The following is a 19070-nucleotide window of genomic DNA, read 5'->3' on the forward strand; positions in this document are numbered from 1 at the left end:
AAATATTTAGCAAAACAAGTCAGGCTGAATAATTATGCCTCTGGCTTTATCACTAATTTACAGGCAATAAGAAGAATAAACACCTTAAATGCTTGATCTACCAAATCCAGAAAGCAGGAAATTCTATAAGACAAATTACCCAGTTTCTCTAATAAGTAAAAAATGGTATTAAAAAAAGGAGGGATATCTGTTATAAATTAAAAGAGACTAAAGAAGATGTAATGTAATATGGTAGGATCCAGATTTGAACAAATCAACTGTAAAAATAGTTATTTAGACAATAAAGGAATAGTAAACATGAACTGGGTTTTAGATAATAAGAAATCATTGTTAATTTTGTTGGCTGCGATCATAGGATTGTGGTTATGGTTTTTCTTAAAAAGATTATCTACTAGAGATATATCCTGGAGTACTTACAGGTAAATAATATGCCAGATTTTTTTTTTAAATACTCCAGCCAAACTATTGGGGGGGGGGCAGAGACAGAGACACAGAGAGACAGTGACAGACAGACATATATGAGAGGGAGGGAGGGAGGGAGGGAGGGAGGGAGAGAGAGAGAGAGAGAGAGAGAGAGAGAGAGAGAGAGAGAGAGAGAAGCCCAGAAACAAAAGCAAGTGGTTAATAACTGTTAAAGCTGATAATGGATATATGAGGGTTCATTATATGTTTTAAAATGTCCATAATAAAAAGTTAAAAACACTAATGGGTTCTTCTGACTGCTGTAGGGTGAAGAGACTGATGGGAACAAGAATGGAAACAGGGAGACCAGTTAAACTACTACAATGATCAAGATATAAAAGACTAGCTAAAATTCCTGTTCATTATAATGTGCTTGTAGTAAGCAGCCTCCATAACTACTCATTAATCACTGACTATAGGCCACATTAACATTTTAAGTATCTTGTAATTACAATAGTAAAACCTATATATAAATGGTCAGTCTTAAGGGTTTGGTGACAGTTTGAGATTTATGCATAAAGTGGGTGATTAGACAAGTCAAGTTCTCAAACTTTTTTTACTCCAATTGTGGCAGCCACCTTTATTATATCCCCTAAGCCTTGTCTGCTAGTATTCATACCTCTCTATAGTCTTCTCTAACACTGTATCACTGTTGGTCTGTATCACCAGCCAAATATGGCAAAAGTGATGGTATGTGATTTCTAAAGGTAGGTCATAAAACACATTGTTATTTCTACCTTGCTCTCTTGGGTTGCTTCCTTTGGGGGAAGCAAGCACCATATTCCAAGAACACTCAAGCAATCCTATAAAGAGGTCCATACAAGGAGGAACTGGAGTCTTCAGTCAATAGCCAGCACCAGCTTTCTAGGCATGTGAGTGAGACATCTTGGCAGCAAGTCCTCCTCCCATAAAGCTTTCAGATGACTGCAGCAGCTCTGGCTGGCATCTTGACTGCAACCTGATGAGAGACCCTGAACCAGAACCATCTAGCTAAATTGCTCCTGAATTCCAGACCTTCAGAAATGGTGAGATAACAAATGCTTGTTGTTTGAAGTAGATTTTGAAGTAATTGTTATGTAGCAATAGATAACTAATATACCAACTCACAGTAAAAAATAAATTGTATATCATGACCCAATACACACATATATATGTATGTAGAATTATAATAAATTTCATGAAATTAAATAAGATCAATTTGATATTTTACTTTTCTAAATTTCTAGTCATGACCCACTAAAATAATTTTATGACCCTCTAATGGGTCATCATACAAAATCTGAAAAGCACTGGAGTAAGAGGATATTATCCCTCCAGTTCTGAAATCCTATGGTTTCATGTAGCACGGGTATATACTCATAACATGAATAAGATAGAACATTAGCTCCAAGGAGCAAAACATGTGGGCATTTCAATAAGTGTTAAAGGGACAAATGACTGTGTAGATAGAGGGTGCTTACCACACATAGAGGTTGTTGTATTCTCCACTCTGCTTTCCATTGTCTCAACCCTTTACACTTAAATCTAAATCTAAATCTAAATGTTGATTTTTAGAGTTTTTCTTATGGAATAACTTGGACTTCTCATGCAGGTGTGTTTTTCCTGCTTGGATATATAACTCCTCATCTGTGCTATTGGAGAGATGTCAGTCATCACCTGGGTTTTTGTCTTGTCCTTGACTTTTTATTGTCATAGGTCAGGAAATGATAGCCCACCCTTCAATCAATTAGGGGGAGTTCCTTGAAGAATTCAAGACTCTCCATCCCATGCACTATCTTAAAAAAACAACAACCATGGTCAATGAACTTCTAAGATAATTTTTTCATACTGGGGTGTAAGAAGACTGCAGTTTAATGCATGAAATTAATTATTGATATACAGTGGAAATACTGATCTTCAAAATAAGAGAGGTATGGAGTGGGCATAAAGGGAGAGGAAGGAAGGAAGGAGAAAGAAAGAAAAAAGGGGAAAAGGGAGAGAAGGAATGAAGAATGAGAGGGAGGGATTAGGAAGGGAGAAAGGGAGAGAAGGAGGAAATAAGCAAACTAATTTGCTACAGTATAGTATCCACCAGCTGGGACATAAAAACAGGCAGGTATATTTTGAAATTTAATCAGGGAGAACCACACAGCTTCTGAGAACTTGAAACTGCAAAATGTTTAAAAATATAGAATCACAGAGCGACAAAGCTGGAAGGGATATGCCCAATTTACAGAAGGAAAACTTGTGGCTCAGCTAAAATACAGTTTTTTACTAACCTATAGTTAGGCTTTTCCTCTGGAAGAACTGGGCAAAAGGCTAGCAGCATGCCCACGGAATTGATAAGTGGTTGGGGAGCCTGGGCCTCAAGGAACGGTTAATCCTAAAGTCGGCACCCAATTTTCTAATTTCCTGCTCTTGGGGGATGAGTTGCCTGATTGGCCCCCACTTGTTCCCATCTTCAGCCAAATAAAAAGGACACAAACAAGCACACAATATTGAAAAGAAAAGGCCCAACAAGTGAGATTCCAAAGGATTTAAGGACTAAGCCACACAAGAATTCCCCCATTTGTCTAATTGCTCCCAGAAGCCCTGTTTCAATTTGTGTCTGGACTGAAAAAAAAAAAAAAACACAAAAAACCCCCACAACCCTCAGAACTAATAATCATTCTACAGGTGGCCCTATTTAGAGGAGATTTTCACAAGTGTGCAATTGATTGTTAGAAATGAATGCATCTGTATAATTGTATAGTCTAAGGTAAGCAAGAGGTCACACCCTTTAGATATTCAGATGCTTCAGTCCCCTCCTAAGGTTCCTATCACGTGGTTATCCAGCCGCTTGAACTCTTCAATGACAGGGAGCTTGCCACCTCCTGGAGTTGCTAACCAGTTAACTCCAGCCTTTGGAACTCATTGATATGGAGAAACACAGGGGAAGAACTGGAGTCATTTGTTGTGTATTCATCCAACAGTGAAAGGATCACTCTCTTCCTCTTGGAAGAAATGCCATGGACTTTCTTGGCCTCTGCAGCTGATCTTTATGTGTAACAGCAATGTATCCCCAAAGCATTGCCTGTCTGTCTTATCAACTAACCAGCCAGAAATCAGCTTCAGGATGGTCCCAAGTCAGTCCTTTGAAAAATAGTGCATGCCTTGATTGAATTCAAACAGTTAAAAATATTTGCAACTGGCTTATGCATGTGTTGTTAGGATTAATGTTTTATCATTGTGCCTGAGACCATACCCATTACTGTGAAAGACAGGGCCGCTTTGGTACTTATTAGGCAAGTGATAAACAATTGTGGTTACCACTCAGGTTGTCTGTCATTCAATTTATGCATAAGGTTCATTGAAATAGAACTCAACTTTTATGTTCATTTTTTTCCCAATAGGATCATCACAGCAGAAAGGATTGAATGATGTTCACAGATGGTACTGTACAGTCATTCAGTTATTCTGTGATCCTTGATGAGGATCAGCAGCATTCAGGGTTTTAAGTAGGAACAAGGTCTTCTATTCGTTGCAATACCATTAAACCAGGGAGGGGGGATGGTAGTGAGGCCTGAGGTTGAACAGGTCTACTGAAGAGTGAAATAAGAAAATTAAGAAAGAAGATTTGGAGATATGTAACCCTGGTTCTCTATTGTACACCATGAAGCTTTCCTGTTTCTGTGTACTTGCCTTTCACTTGAGTGAATTTGCTTTCCTCTCACCAAGTCTAAATTAAATCATACCCTTATTTGAAGGCTCAGTTCGTAAGTCACTTCCTCTTTGAAGTCTCCCTTAGTAAAAAGTGAGGTTTTCCCAAGTGACTGAAAACTCCTTGAGTAAGGCTCAGTTTTGAGCATCTGAGCTTGATTGAGGTGCTTAAAGGATATACAAGTTAAGATGACCAGCATGTGGATTTGAGTTCTCAGGAGAGAGATCTGGACTGAAAATAAAGATCTGAGGGACCCCACAAGTGCATGAATCCTTGCACCAGGCCTCTAGTATGCATATAAGATCTTTGGTTAATCTCTTCCCGCCCTCCTCCTCTCCCCTTCCCTCTGAGATTCATCAGTCTGTTCCATGTTTCCATGCCTGTGCGTTGAGCATCTGCCCCCTGGTGGTCAGTGCATGCCATAGCTACCAGTCGAACAGTCGAATGGTCACTTAGGCTTTTATATGTTATACTAGAGCTGCCTTTCTGCCTTCCCATGCTACCCAGAGGCCTGGAGTGGCTGGAGCGGTGCGGAACACCTGTGTCGTTGCCATGGTGATGATGGAAGCATCCTGTCCTGCCCCCAGCCACTTGGTGCCTGCGTATGCAAATTAACCCACCATCTTTGTTGGGTTAATTTGCATACTCACTCCTGATTGGCTGGTGGGCTTTGCGAAGGTACGGTCAATTTGCATCTTACTCTTTTATCAGTGTATATAGTATATAGTATATAGTATATAGTATATAGTATATAGTATATAGTATATAGATTCCCTTTGATCTAGACAAGCATTTGTCACTGAGATCTATGTCAGGGATAAGACAATGACAGGAAACCAGTAAGTGCTACTTGACAAAGAAGTCACAGAAAGAGAAGTCCCATTCTCAAGGTTGTCCCTGTAACAAGGCTTCAACTACCCTAAGCTCCCCCAATCCTCACACATGGATGACAATGGAAAAGGTAACTCTCAATCCCCCTTGATTCTCAGTTTAGCTGACTCCTCTATGTAGGCCGGAATGAGTAGATAATAGCAGGAGATAAAGAATAAGTTGCATGAAAGTGACCAGCAGAGGCTTTCTCAAATCAAGTATACTTTTTCTTTTTTTCAAGTCTTTGCTGAATTTTGGAAAAACGTATTTCAGTATCAAAAAAGCTGAAATATCTTATTGGCTGTAGATTTCCCATATCACCCTAGTAGGAATGAAACTCTGCTTTCCTTGCGTTCCAATGGCACATTGCATAGTTTTTAGGGATCCCAGTTATTTTTGTCCCTGATAGTCTCCCTTAATAGATTACGAGCCCCAAGAGGGAAGAACTCTGCCTTACTCACCTTGGCAATTCCCACAGAAGCTATCACTTTGCCCTTTATATGGTGGAAAGGGAGAGGCACTAATAAATGCTTATTGAAGTAGAGAAAAATGTGGTTGATAACTGTAGTGCTTGTTCTTCTTCAGAGGATCCTGACTTGTGGGGATCCTTATGCCCCATCTCTCCTTGACCCTTCCTCTGCTCTTCACCAACTCCTTTGCTTTCCCTGACCATAGCATTACCATTTCATAGCATCACTGTGTATTAACTTATTTGTCTATCCTATAGATTGAAGTGAAGTTAAAAGCTGGGATTCTGTCTAATCCACCTCTGGAACCCCCGTATCTCAAACATAGTGCTTAATGAGTGTGTGATGAATAAATGAACCAAAGGAAGCGGGGTGGAGGGTAGAAGGAAAGAGAAAGAGAGCAGAGAGGGAAAAAGGATAAAAAGATGAAAGGATGGGAAAAAAAGATGATCTGAGGAATGTAAGTCTTGGATTGGAAGAAAAGTAGTTCTTATCCTTCTCCAAAACATGGAAGCTAAGAAAAGAAACGAGTGTGACCCTGGTGGGTGTGGCTCGGTTAGTGTCGTCCAGTACACCAAAAGGTGGCAGATTCGATTCCTGGTCAGGGTACATATCCAGGTTTCGGGTTCAATCCCCATGCAGCAGCTGATCAATATTTCTCTCTTCCCTCTCTCTATCTCTACTTCTCTCTCTCCTCCCCTCCCTCCCTCTAAAAAAATAATTTAAAAAAGAAAATAAACTAGTGTGGGTGGGAGGAGGGAGAAGAAATCAATTTGTCTGCAAGAAGAAATACTCCTGACCTTTACAAGAAAATACAAGAGTGCCAATTTACAAGTAGAAGTGACTGTGAATCCTTAATTATACAGCAGGAAAATCATACATTGTGGTTTGTGGATCCATTTATGTAACAGCTAGGATACAACTTTGTCCAATTTAGGGACCCCAATTGATGAGAGATTTTTCACCCACTCAAGCTATCTGGAATTGATCTAGAATGTTTAGTGGCATGTCATTACTTTTCTAAAACTTTCTGCCACTTAACACTAAGTCAATTGCTGCTTTTAGGAATGTGATGTTAGCATAGGTGTTTCAGAAATATTCAATGATTGATTGATGTGAAGAAATTGCTCCAAGAAACAACATGTCAAACTCTAAACTTAGAGAAAGATGACAAGGAGTAAGAGTGCCTAGGAAGTCAGTAAAGAAAATATAGTACATATTAAAAGGGAAGAAAGTCAGTGAGGTAGCAAGCAAAATTGTCCACTTGAGAGCATCTGCACTCCAATTTCCTGAAATCAGATAAAAGAAGGACCCAGATCAAGGTGTTCCTCTTTTTTTTTTGCTTTCTTTTTTTTAAAATTTAATAAATATTTATTGTTCAGATTATTACAATTGTTTCACCTTTTTTCCCCCCATATCTCCCCACCACCTGGTTCCCAACCCCCTCTGCCCTTACCTCCCCTCCGCTGTCCTTATCTATAGGTGTATGATTTTTGTCCAGTCTCTTCCCATACCCCCCACACAGACACCCTTTTCCCCCTGAGAATTATCAATCCACTCCCATTCTATGCCTCTGATTCTATTATGTTCACCAGTTTATTCTGTTCCTCAGATTTTTTAATTCACTTGACTTTTAGAATCACTTGTTGATAGATATGTATTTGTTGTTCATAATTTTTATCTTTACTTTTTTCTTCTTTTTCCTCTTTTTAAAAAATACCTTTCAGCATTTCATATAATTCTGGTTTGGTGGTGATGAACTCCTTTAGCTTTTTCTTATCTGTGAAGCTCTTTATCTGCCCTTCAATTCTGAATGATCACTTTGCTGGGTAGTGTAGTCTTGGTTGTAGATTCTTGCTATTCATCACTTTGAATATTTCTTGCCACTCCCGTTTGGCCTGCATAGTTTCTGTTGAGAAATCAGCTGATAATCATATGGGTGCTTCCTTGTAGGTAACTGTTTTTCTCTTGCTGCTTGTAAGATTCTCTTTATCTTTTGCCCTTGGCATTTTAATTATGATGTGTCTTGGTGTGGTCCTCTTGGATTCCTTTTGTTTGGGGTTCTGTGTGCTTCCTGGACTTGTAAGTCTGTTTCTTTCATCAGGTGGGGGAAGTTTTCAGTCATTATTTCTTCAAATAGGTTTTCAGCGTCTTGCTCTCTCTCTTCTTCTGGCACCCCCATAATTCTGATGTTGGTACACTTGAAGTTGTCCCAGAGGCTTCTTACACTATCTTCAACTTTCTGAATTCTCTTCTCTTCTTGCTTCTCTGGAGGAGTGTCCTTTGCCTCTTTGTATTCCAAATCTTTGAGTTGATTCTTGCATTCCTCTAGTCTGCTGTTGGGTCTCTGTATAATATTTTTTATTTCAGTCAGTGTATGTTTAATTTCTAGTTGGTCCTTTTTCATATCCTCGAGGGTCTCATTAAATTTATTGGCCTTTTCCATGAAATTCTTGAAAAACCTTATAACCGTGGTTTTGAACTCTATGTCCATTCGTTTGTTCTCCATTTCCTTCATTTGGGATCTGTTTCCTTGCCTCCTCATTTTTGCTGCTTCCCTGAGTTGGTTGGGTAGCTTTGTGTACTAGGTGTCCTATTGGTTCAAAGGGTCAGCCTCTCAGTTACCTGAGGTGGACACTCTTGGTGTACCCCTTTGTGGACTGTGTGTACAGCCTTGTTGTAGTTAAGTCTTGATTGTTGTTGGTGTCACTGGGAGGAATTGACCTCCAGGCCAATTGGCTAGTGAGGACCCGCTGTGTCTATACTGGAAGAAATGCTGTGCTGGAGACACAGCAGGGCTTTGGTGCTCTCTGAGTCTACCTCTTGAATGTGTCCCTTATGAAAGTGGTTGAAATCTGGTGTCATCTCACACCAACCACTAGATACACTAGTGTCTGTATCTCCAATGGGGTGCAGGTCAGCTACTGTCTGAGGCCCCCCCAGCAGGAGCTACAGCAAGAACTACAGTTTTCTCCTCTTTGCTTGGGCGGTTTTGGAGCAGTCTGACTGGAGCTGCAGTTAATTTGGTTAAGCTGCCACAGAACAGGCCATTTATATGCAAAAGCCGCTGTGTGGAGCCTGGGTGGGTTTGTAGAATATGCGGGGCGGGGTCTCAGGGCAGGGCGGGGTCTCTGGGCATCACTAGGCTAGGGCGTGGCAAACGGCGATGGCTGCCGTCAGCCATCTCTGCCTTTCCGCGTTTCCAAGTCCCCGTGTCCTGCGCTCCAGCGCAGTAAACACTGATTGCTGGGCACACCTCTGCAAAAAAGTCACTCTCACTTTCTGACCCGATGGCCGAGAGTCCAGCTTCTCCCCTTAGGCATCTGGGTACCCCACATGTCCTCAGAAACTGGATTTCAGAGTGATTGGGAGCTTGTCTCCCTTCAGGTTGAAGAAAATCCGCGCGCCCAGTCACCCGCCACCAGCCCGATTCACGTGCCTCCATACCTCAGCTTTTCAGCGTTTGTGCTCCTTTCTCTTCTTAGTTGTAAATATTCCACTCAGCCAGCTTTCCCATGGTTCTGGGTGCTAGACGTTTTGTCTTTTAGTTGTATTTTTGAAATTGTTGTGCGAGGCAGCAGTTTATTTGTTTAACTTTGCCGTCATCTTGGTTCCTCTCAAGGTGTTCCTCTTGTTAATGAAAAATCAAATAAGAGGAAGTGGGCTTTCACTGAAACCGTCCTCATTTTGATTAAACATAAGGGAGAACTTTCTGACCTCCAGGAACACTAAAAAGATTTTCTAAAGAGTTCATGGATTCTTCAGTTATGAACATCTTCAAAACAAATACAGACCTAGTTCAGTCTGTTACTTTCCTGGAGTAAGTGTTATTTTGGAGGTGGTGGTTTAATATAGGGACATTGCAATACACAAGGGAGGGGGGAGGTTATCTAAAATGCCAGCATCTAGGGCAAAATCGCCTACTTACAAGTTACATGTCCTTGACAAAACCCTTTAACTTGGCTGAACCTCTTTTATTCAGCATGAAAATGATGACTCTATACCTCATGGGGTTGCTATAAAGATCAAAGGAAGAGATTGTTTATATAGGGCTTTATAAACTGTAAAGCAATGTGTGTGTGCTCATTTTATTTTAAATTCTAGTGTTAAAATAATCACCACCCTAGCCAATTTGACTCAGTGGTTAGAGCGTCAGCCCATGGACTAAAGGGTCAGTTGCAGATTTGATTCCAGTCAAGGACATGTACCTTGGTTGTAGGCTCAATCCCCCGTCCCTGTTGGTTGGGATGCATGCTGGAGGCAACCAAGGCAACCAATTACTGTGTCTCTCTCACTGTGATGTTTCTCTCTCTGTGTCTCTCCCCCTCCCTTCCACTCTCTCTAAAAATCAATGGGAAAAATATCCTTGAGTAAAGATTAACAAATAATAATAATAGTAATACTTATTATTATTACTATCTTTATCTCAAATTCACAAAGCAGGCAGCCAAGGAAATATTTTCAGGCTAAAGACTGAAGTCTAAATCCCTTGTCCTGGCACAGAAAACTCCCCATGATATGGCCTCTTACTTCCTGTGCAGTCTCATTGTTTCTCCTGACCTCACCACCATCAAACTGATACTCCAGTTGTACCCAAATAACATGTAGTTCCTTAAGTGAACTGAAGCATCATCTTCTCCATGAAGCTTTTCCTGACTCTACCTTCCCAGGTGGCACAGACCCTCTTCTACTATGGGCTTTCTTTGCCTATGTAGAGGTCTACCAAGGCACCTCCATTAGATTTCTCTGTTTACTTGTTTGTGTCCTTTACTAGACCAGAGCCCCTTTGCGGACTTCTATCCCTGAATCATCCCAGTTTATTTCTGGACCTGCCCAATGTAACGTCCAATATATGAAGGCAACACAATAGTTTTCATTTGCAATCACTTTGTATAGACTGTACTTATACCAATACTGGAGGCCCGGTGCATGAAATTTGTATACTTGGGGAGGGGGGTCCCTCAGCCCAGCCTGCACCCTCTTGCAGTCCAGGAGCCCTCAGGGGATGTCTGACTGATGGCTTAGGCCCACTGCCATGGAGGCGGGAGAGGCTCTGGTTTCTGGTTTTCCCTCTGTGGGAGCGCACTGACCACCAGGGGGTAGCTCCTGCATTGAGCGTCTGCCCCCTGGTGGTCAGTGTGCATCATAGTGACTGGTCGGTCCACCGTTCGGTCGATTTGCATATTAGCCTTTTATTATATAGGATGTTTACCAGTTTCTTGGCACATCCTTGCTTCTTTAATTGCACTCTTTCTTCCTAAGTTTAATTTCCTTGCTGAAGTTCATATTTTAGTAGGTCATTGAGCAAAGATCTATGTCTTTGTCTTATTGTTTTGTGTTTAAGGTATATAACACCCTAGCATACAGTATGTTGTCAAAAATAAATGTTAAATCCAAGAATAAACAGTAAACTCTCTGTCTTTATTTGTATGACTGTTCTAGGTACTTTGTATTTCCATATATATTTTAGAATAAATTTGTTAGATTTTACAAAGAAGTTTGCTGAGGTTGTGTTTACAATTGTGTTGGATCATTAGGTCAATTTGAGGAGACATAGTATCTTAATAATATTGTCTTCAAATCCATGGGTATGGTATATCTGTATAATTATTTAGATCATCTTTAATTTTTCTCTGCAATGTTTTATAGTTTTAATATGGAAGACTGGTATGCTTTTTGTTAAATTTATTCCTAAGTATTTTATATGGGTTTTGATTCTATTGTAAATGATATTTTTAATTTTTTTTCATTTTCTAAGTGTTCATTGCTAGTATATTATGTATTGTCTGTTATAATTTTGTATGTTGGTTTTGCATCTGGGACTTTGCTAAATTCATTTATTAGTTCTAATAATTTTTTACATGCCTTAGAAATTTTTGTGTACACAATCATTTTTTTTTTCTGTGAATAAAAATAGTTTTACTTCTTTTCTATTCTTTTTTATTTCAGTTTCTTGAAATTTTGTACTCTAGAACATCTAGGTCAGTACCAAATGGAAATGGTGAGAATTGACATTTTTGCCTTGTTGCTGATCTTAGGGGAAAGCATTCATTATTTCATTAAGAATGGTATTTATTGTTGGTTTTGAATATATAGCTTTTATGAGATTATCTCTATTCCTGGTTTTATGAGTTGTTTTAACTTTAAATAATAAATTGGTGTTGAACTTTACAAATTCTTTTTTTGAATTATTTAGATGATATGATTTTCCCCCTTTATTCAGTTAGCATGGTGAATTAAATTGGTTGATTTTTTAATATTAACCAGCCTTTCATTCCTGGAATAAACCTCACTTGGTCATGAGATATTATGCTTTTTATAATTGCTGTAGTTGACTTGCTAATTTTATTGAGACTTTATTTGCTAGATAATATCTTTATTTTTCTCTGCTTCAGAATGATAATTTAATATGGAATTCAAGGTTGACATTTTCCCCCTGAGAACATTGAAGATATTCACCTGTCATTTACATTCTATTTGTGATGATTCCATTCAAGTATTATTTCTGTGAAGGCAGTATCTATTTCTTCCTTTATGGAAGCTACTAAGATTTTTTTTCTCCTCTTCAGTGTCCTAAAATTTCATCATAATGTGTCTGGGGGTAAATTTATTTTTATTTATTCTCCTTAGGACTCAGTGTGATTCTTCCATTTGAGGACTTGTATCTTTTTTAATTATTGGCCTTTATCACTTTATCACTTCAAATATTGTCTCTCTCTCTCTCTCTCTCTCTCTCTCTCTCTCTCTCTTTTTCTCTCTCTCTCTCTGTCTCATTGTCTATATCTTCTCCTCTTAAACCACCTATTAGATATGTTGCCTGTTTTTATTCTGTTCTCTAAATTTCATAATGATGCTTTTTATTCCCTATTTCTTGGTATATGTCTGTCTTGCATTCTGGGTTATATCATTAGCTCTATCTTCTAGCTCACTTTTTCTTTTTTCAGCAGTGTCCTATCTGCTATCTCATCCACTGAGATTTTAAATTTAAAAATTACATTTTTCATTTTGAGAAGTCCTACCTGGTTATTTCTCAACTCTTTTTTTTTTTAACCACTTTGCCTTGTTCTTTCACTATGGCTTATTTTTTTTTATCACTGTATTTATTTTAAACATACTTACTTTATACTTTCTTTCAGATCATTCTATTATTTCAAGAATTTTAGAGTGCTAAATTTGTTGTTGTATCTGCTGATTCTCCCTTATGAAGATTTACTGTATTTTGAAGTTTTAATTTTAGGGTAAAGTCATATGTGGTGAGGGTTGTTCATTATGTCAGAGAATGTGTCCTGCTTTGTGCAAGTGTCATTGTATACTAGCTTAGTGTTTTCTTTTTCTCAAGGTCCCAGGGTTTTGATGGTTCTAGACCAACTTTTATAACAATGTTTTGACTTATGGTCCATGTCCCATGCAAGTAGTATAAATCATAACCCCATATCCATGAGACATGTGGACTGTGGGGGTTTTGATTTTTCATGTGGGACATTTTTCTTCATCCACAGCTTAGGTTGATTTTAAGTTTTCTTAATTCTTTTCTGGGATGATCATGTTTTTTCTAGTCTGTGAAGAAAGGGGATACATGAAGGTTCTGGGCTTTATGCAAAGAGCTCAGTTCTAACTCCCTTGCCTAACATGGACATCTCTCCTTGGACATATCTCTTCTCTATGCTTGGGACCCAAAATCCAGGCTCTGGGACTTATATCAGGTTCAAATTCCCTAAGGGTTACACCAGGATTAGTTTATCTTTACTGCTCTGGCTTTAATATTTCTCTGTATTTGGGGTGTTTAGAGTTATTTGATAAATAAACAAATACCCAGACCTTGGATTTAAAAGTATGTGTTTTGTGGCCACATTTATTTCATCTGTTAGATTTCTGAACCATTTCAAAATAAGTTGCAGTAATCATGGTGTCTTGCTCCCAGTTACTTCAGTTTGCATCTCCTAAAAATAAAGACATTCTCCTATATAACTTTATCATTATTATACTTAAGAAAATCAACCTATTATCAAGTAATATTCACATTTTACAAATTGTTTGCAAACTACATTTTATAGCTGCTTTTAAAAAACCAGATCCAAACAAGAATCACGTGTTGCATTTTTGTTATATCTGTTTATTCTGTTTTAGTCTGTAATCATCTCTATGAAATTGACTTTTGGAAGAAACCAGGCTACTTGTGCTGTATATTGTCCAGTATTCTGGCTTTGTTTGATTATTTCTTTGTGATTGTTTAACTTTATCCTGTTTCTATATGTTCTGTAAATCAAAAGTCAGATCCAATGATTTGATTTGTTTGGCAAAAATATTTCATAAGGGGTGCTGTGTCCTTCCTATTGTATCACAATAGGAGGGACACAAGGTATAGTTGTCCCATTATTAGGGATCTGAGTTAAGGTGATGATAGCCCAATCTCTCTGTTGTAAAGTTACATTTTTTTTCTCATTTGATAAGCAAGTAATCTGTGAGGTGTTGACTATGTATTCAAAGCAGATTTTGGTTGTGTTTTATCCATGTTTCTAAGAAATTGTGGGAGGGATCCCATTAGCTTGGTAGTTTATGTTGGTGAGCTCCTGAGCTGGGAAGACACAAGGATTGGTACTTAGGGAATGCAGAGACAAAAGGGGCACAACCCTCACTAAGGGATCCCACAGTCAAGTTGGGGAAATGATACAAGGACACCACAGATATTTCAGACCTCTGCTTCTCTGGCTGTAATGAATCACCTCCCTCCTTATAGAGAAAACCAAAGTGCTGATCTTTGAGAAACTTGTTTTTCCTGTTTGGTTCAGCAAAGCTTTCCTGAGGCCCTTCTGTGTGCAGAGACTGTGTCTGGCTCTGGGAATAGGGATTTGAACAAAGCGTGCCCCTTGCCCTCCCAGGGCTCAAGGTCTAATTGGAGAGACAGACACATAAACAGACAATTGCAGTCCAGCTTACCAAGCACTCAGGGAAAGAAGTAAACAATGTGCTGTGGGAGGTCAGAGGAGAGAGCAATTACCAAAGCCCAGCGAGGTGGACGTGAGCCCTCCTCCCCTGAAAGCCCCTCACACTTTCCCTGGGCCTCCCTTGTACTACTTAGCATTGTTTTATTACTGTGTGTTCCTTAGATGGAAAAATGAATATAAATAAACTCAGGGTTTCCTATGGAACCTCACACTTTCTGATATGCTCAGTAACACTCTTGGACCTTGCAACAGTCCGGCTGCTCCACTCTCTTTAAGGGAGTGATCCCTGAACACCTCACAGTATTCCAAATGGTGTTTGCTCAGTGCAGAAAGTGTAGCCTTCTTTTGACTGAACAATCTATATCATCAATAACAAGGCAGTCAAAAAGTGCATCCACTTTTGGGTGACCACCTTCCTTTGTGGCTTCAGGTTAAACCGGCTGTGAACTGAGCTCCTTCATTTGTTGTTGTGTGGTTGTTGTTCCTGTTGTTCTTTACATTTCAGCCACTGTAAATTACCCTCTCTGTAGCTGCTCCAGCTTTTACCCTCAAACCTCTGAAGCGATCTAATCCATTTCTGATTAAGAATTAAACATCTTCTACTCTGACGTGGTTCTGCTAATCCAAGACAGTGTTTAGTTTATTGCTTTAGGTTTCTTATTGAATGACTGAGTGGGCAGACATCTCCATTCACTGGGGAGAATTTCCTGGAATTAGCAGTATAGTAAAGAAAAACCTTGGCATAAAAGCATTAAGGCAACTACAGCTAAAAAATCAATTTCAGCCATGGTATAAAAGCAAATGGTTAATCCCAGCTTGTAATTAATTTTAGCTTCTAATCAACTCCTTCTCTGAGTAAAACATGTGACAAATATGATCTCCAAACTAGTAATTCATAGTAAACTTTCACTTCTTTGAGGTATGTGCAGTGTCTGTGTCTGGAATTGGTCTCTTCTTATGGGTCTGAACAGGGAAAACTTGAGTACTTTCTCCTCAACTTAATCAGGGAACCAAAAGCTATTATTGCCCTAGCCAGTTTGGCTCAGTGGATAGAGCTTTGGTCTGAGGACCAAAGGTTCCTGAGTTCAATTTCGGTCAAGGGCACATACCTCAGTTGCCATGCAGGAGGCAACCAATCAATGCGTTTCTCTCACATCAATGTTTCTCTCTGTCTTTCTCACTCTCCCTAAAAATCAATGGAAAAATATCCTCGAGTGAAGATTAATAACAACAAAAAAAACACACACCCACAAACACACAGACACTGGGGCGGTGGGGGCTTGCCTGGGGTGGGAATGGCTGCAGGGCAGGGGAGGTCAATCAGGGGCAAAAGGAGACATATGTAAAACTTTAGACAATAAATAAAAAACCCCACAAACAAACAAACAGAACAAAAGCTATTATTTATGTTTCACACAGAAAAAACGGCATGTAAATATATGAGCCTGTTGTTGTTAACCTGTAGATCAATTAGAAAGCAAAAGGAAAACCTAACAGATTCCTATAAGCTGAGCAGTCTTCCTACAATTTGTGCCAACTTCAACACAACACAAATGTTTGTTTAATAAAATGGGTACTTCTAGGAGAACTGCTATGGCTAACTCAAAAGACAGCACTTGAGTTGCTATGTTCTGTGATGATTAGGGAATAAAATAAATGAAGCAAATGCTCTGATAATGCTTCTGACTTGACCACCTTCTCAACACATCTAATATTAGGCACAGAGAGAGCAAAGAGAGGGAAAGGTGGAGACAGAAGAGTGGCCTCTGAGAAAGGCAAGTGCAGAAGCCATGTGGCTCAGAGGTCCCCCTTTCCACTTGGATGCACACCCCTCTGTGTGGAACAATCTTCAGGTCATTATCTGGGGATAATGGTGCGTGCCAGGTTGTCAGTGGGAGCCAAGAAGTTTGAGGTGGTTTTTATACATGAGTCAGGCCCAGGTGTTCTGCAATGAATGGCTGTCCCCAGATGTCATGTCCTGTCATCCAGCTCTTCAGGCTGCTCACATTTGAAACCATCACTGCACATCACAAGAGAGTGTTCTGAGAATGTACACTCTCCTCTCTGAATACCAGTAATGCCCACCCCCACCCCAACTCACCATCTTCATCACTAAACATAAAAACAGAAAAAAATGTTCTTTCTAGAAGACATAACTTTCAGGCTAGCTTTTGTTTTCAGGGTTGCCTTGTGAATGGTTTTTGTTTTGTTTCGTTTTGCAGGGGAGATGGGGTCAGAAAATAGGTACTCCATGCCATGTTTTTCTGTGTCTGAGAATCAGTCTTTCTGCTGATGGCAGGCAATGGGGAGGCATCATGAGTTCCCATTTTGTTGCTTGCCTGCAGTATCTCGCTAGCTTTCAAGAAGCCTTCATTTGATTTCCCAAGAGGAGCTGATGAGTGCTGGTTCTGAAACAATAATGTGCACTGTCCCTATGAAAGTGGAGTGTGGGGTCACTGTCTTGAAGTAGAGGCTGCAGAGGGGATGAGGGCCAATGATAGACCAGGGACAGTTCTGCCTGAATTGATGTTTGCCTTATACTTCATGCAGGACAGATTTACAGATGAGTTCATCAAATGCTAAAGAAGGCAAGGAGCCTTCCCAAGGCCTTAAAGCACACTAGTTGCAGAACTAGAATTGTGTCTCAGCCCTGCAGACTCCTGGTTCATTGCCCTTCCCTGCCAGTGCTGCCAAACTTACTTTTGTGATCATTGATCAAAATCACTTATATGTGGGATCTAATGAACAAAATAAAATGATGAACAAAATAGGTCATGCATGCACAGACTGACGAATCTCAGATGAGAGGGATTGGGGGACTGGATGAAAAAAGGCGAAAGAATTAACTAAAAAACATACATATATAGCACATAGATGCAGACAACAGTGTGGTGACAACCAGAGGAAAATAGGGATGTGGGGTAGGGGTAGGTGGGCAAAGGGGAAATGGAGATAGAAACTTTGATTTAGGTGATGGGCACACAATGCAGTGTGCAAATTATGTTTTATTGAGTTGTTCACTTGAAACCTATATGGTTTTGCGTTGACGAACCAATGTCACCCAAATAAATTCAATTGAAAAAGTCCTCTTCACTTAAATTCTGCCCATTCTCCCATCCCCCCAAAAAACACACCCATCTTAAACATCGTTATATGGGAGGAGGTGGTGCATTTCTCATAAACATATTTTAAAAAACAGGTTCCATTAATTTCCATTACAGATATATCCATGGCCAGGAGAGTGTACATTCTCAGAACACTCTCTTGTGATATGCAGTGATGGTTTCAAATGTGAGCAGCCTAAAGAGCTGGACGACAGGACATGATATCTGGGGACAGCCATTCATTGCAGAGCACCTGTCTTTGTTGGTAAACTTTAATTAAAATTTGCGCAAAGATATAGTAAGAACTCATCCCTCTGTAACCTGAGACCACCAGCCAAAGCTGCCATATAATATAAAATGTAACATTTGTGGGTAACCCAAGTTTTTTCCCCTGTTTCCCCTGAAGAGTGGCTGGACCACATATCTGAGTACAGAGCACAAATGCTATGTCTTGGCCACAGTGAACTCTGAGGGGTGGCATGGGATAGAAGGGAAGAGTCTATTTTACCTTGTTTTAGAACAAGTAAGGTAAAGAAGCTGTCATCCTGGATGTTATAAATTTAGGAGTGATATGGGCCAATGAGTCCCAAATGGCAACTAGTGACCCGGTGTCCAAATGGTAAGAATCACCTAAAGGACTTGTTAAAAATACAGATCTCTGGTTATATCACCAGAAAGCTGGATTTGGTGGAGACTGAGGCTTGGTGAAGACTAGAGTTATCTCCATTCTTATGTATGTGATCCTGGGAATTCTGACATGCAGCCAATTTTGGGAATCACTGACTGGTCTACCAACCACTTGGGTCAGAGGTGGAGGTCAGAGAAGAAGAATGGATCTTGGTAGGAAGATGTCCTTTGCCTATGGGGTCAACATGTTCAGGGGTTTGCAAACTGCTATCTGGTGACTGAATTCCAAGAAAGGAACTGCTTTCTCTGTGGAAGAGAAAGACCAGAGCGGCCATCTCAGAAGAGAGCCCAAGTCTTCCTCAGTTGACACTCAGTGTGTGTATAAAGAGCTTTCAAAGACACTGGAAGAAGCCCAGCTGGTGTTGCTTAGTGGTTGAACGTCGACCCAGGAACCAGGAGGTCACAGTTTGATTCCGTCAGGGCACATGCCCAGGTTGCAGGCTCAATCTCCAGTAGGGGGCGTGCAGGAGGCAGCTGATTGATGATGTTTGTCTCTCATCAATGCTTCTCTCTCTCTCTCTTTCTCTCTCTCTCTCTCTTCCTTCTATAAACATCAATAAAAACATTTTTAAAAGATGCATGATCACTGGAACAGGAGACATGGATTCATATTGAGAGAGGAAAACACAGAAGATCGATTAGAAGAAGCCATAGGGATGCCAGAAATGCAGAAAGTAAGGCCTAGACTCTAGGACCTAGAGTGACAGATTGGGCTCAATGTCACATGGACAACAAAAACACCAGTGTCAGCTAAGCAGTCTGTTCCCAGCCAAGGATGTCCATACCACACCACAGTTTGAGCTTGTGCATTTTAGGCTTTGCTCATTCAGTCATTTACACCACAAATATTTATCAA

This window comes from Eptesicus fuscus, chromosome 1 (assembly GCF_027574615.1).
Source record: "Eptesicus fuscus isolate TK198812 chromosome 1, DD_ASM_mEF_20220401, whole genome shotgun sequence".
NCBI classification, from domain to species: Eukaryota; Metazoa; Chordata; class Mammalia; order Chiroptera; family Vespertilionidae; genus Eptesicus; species Eptesicus fuscus.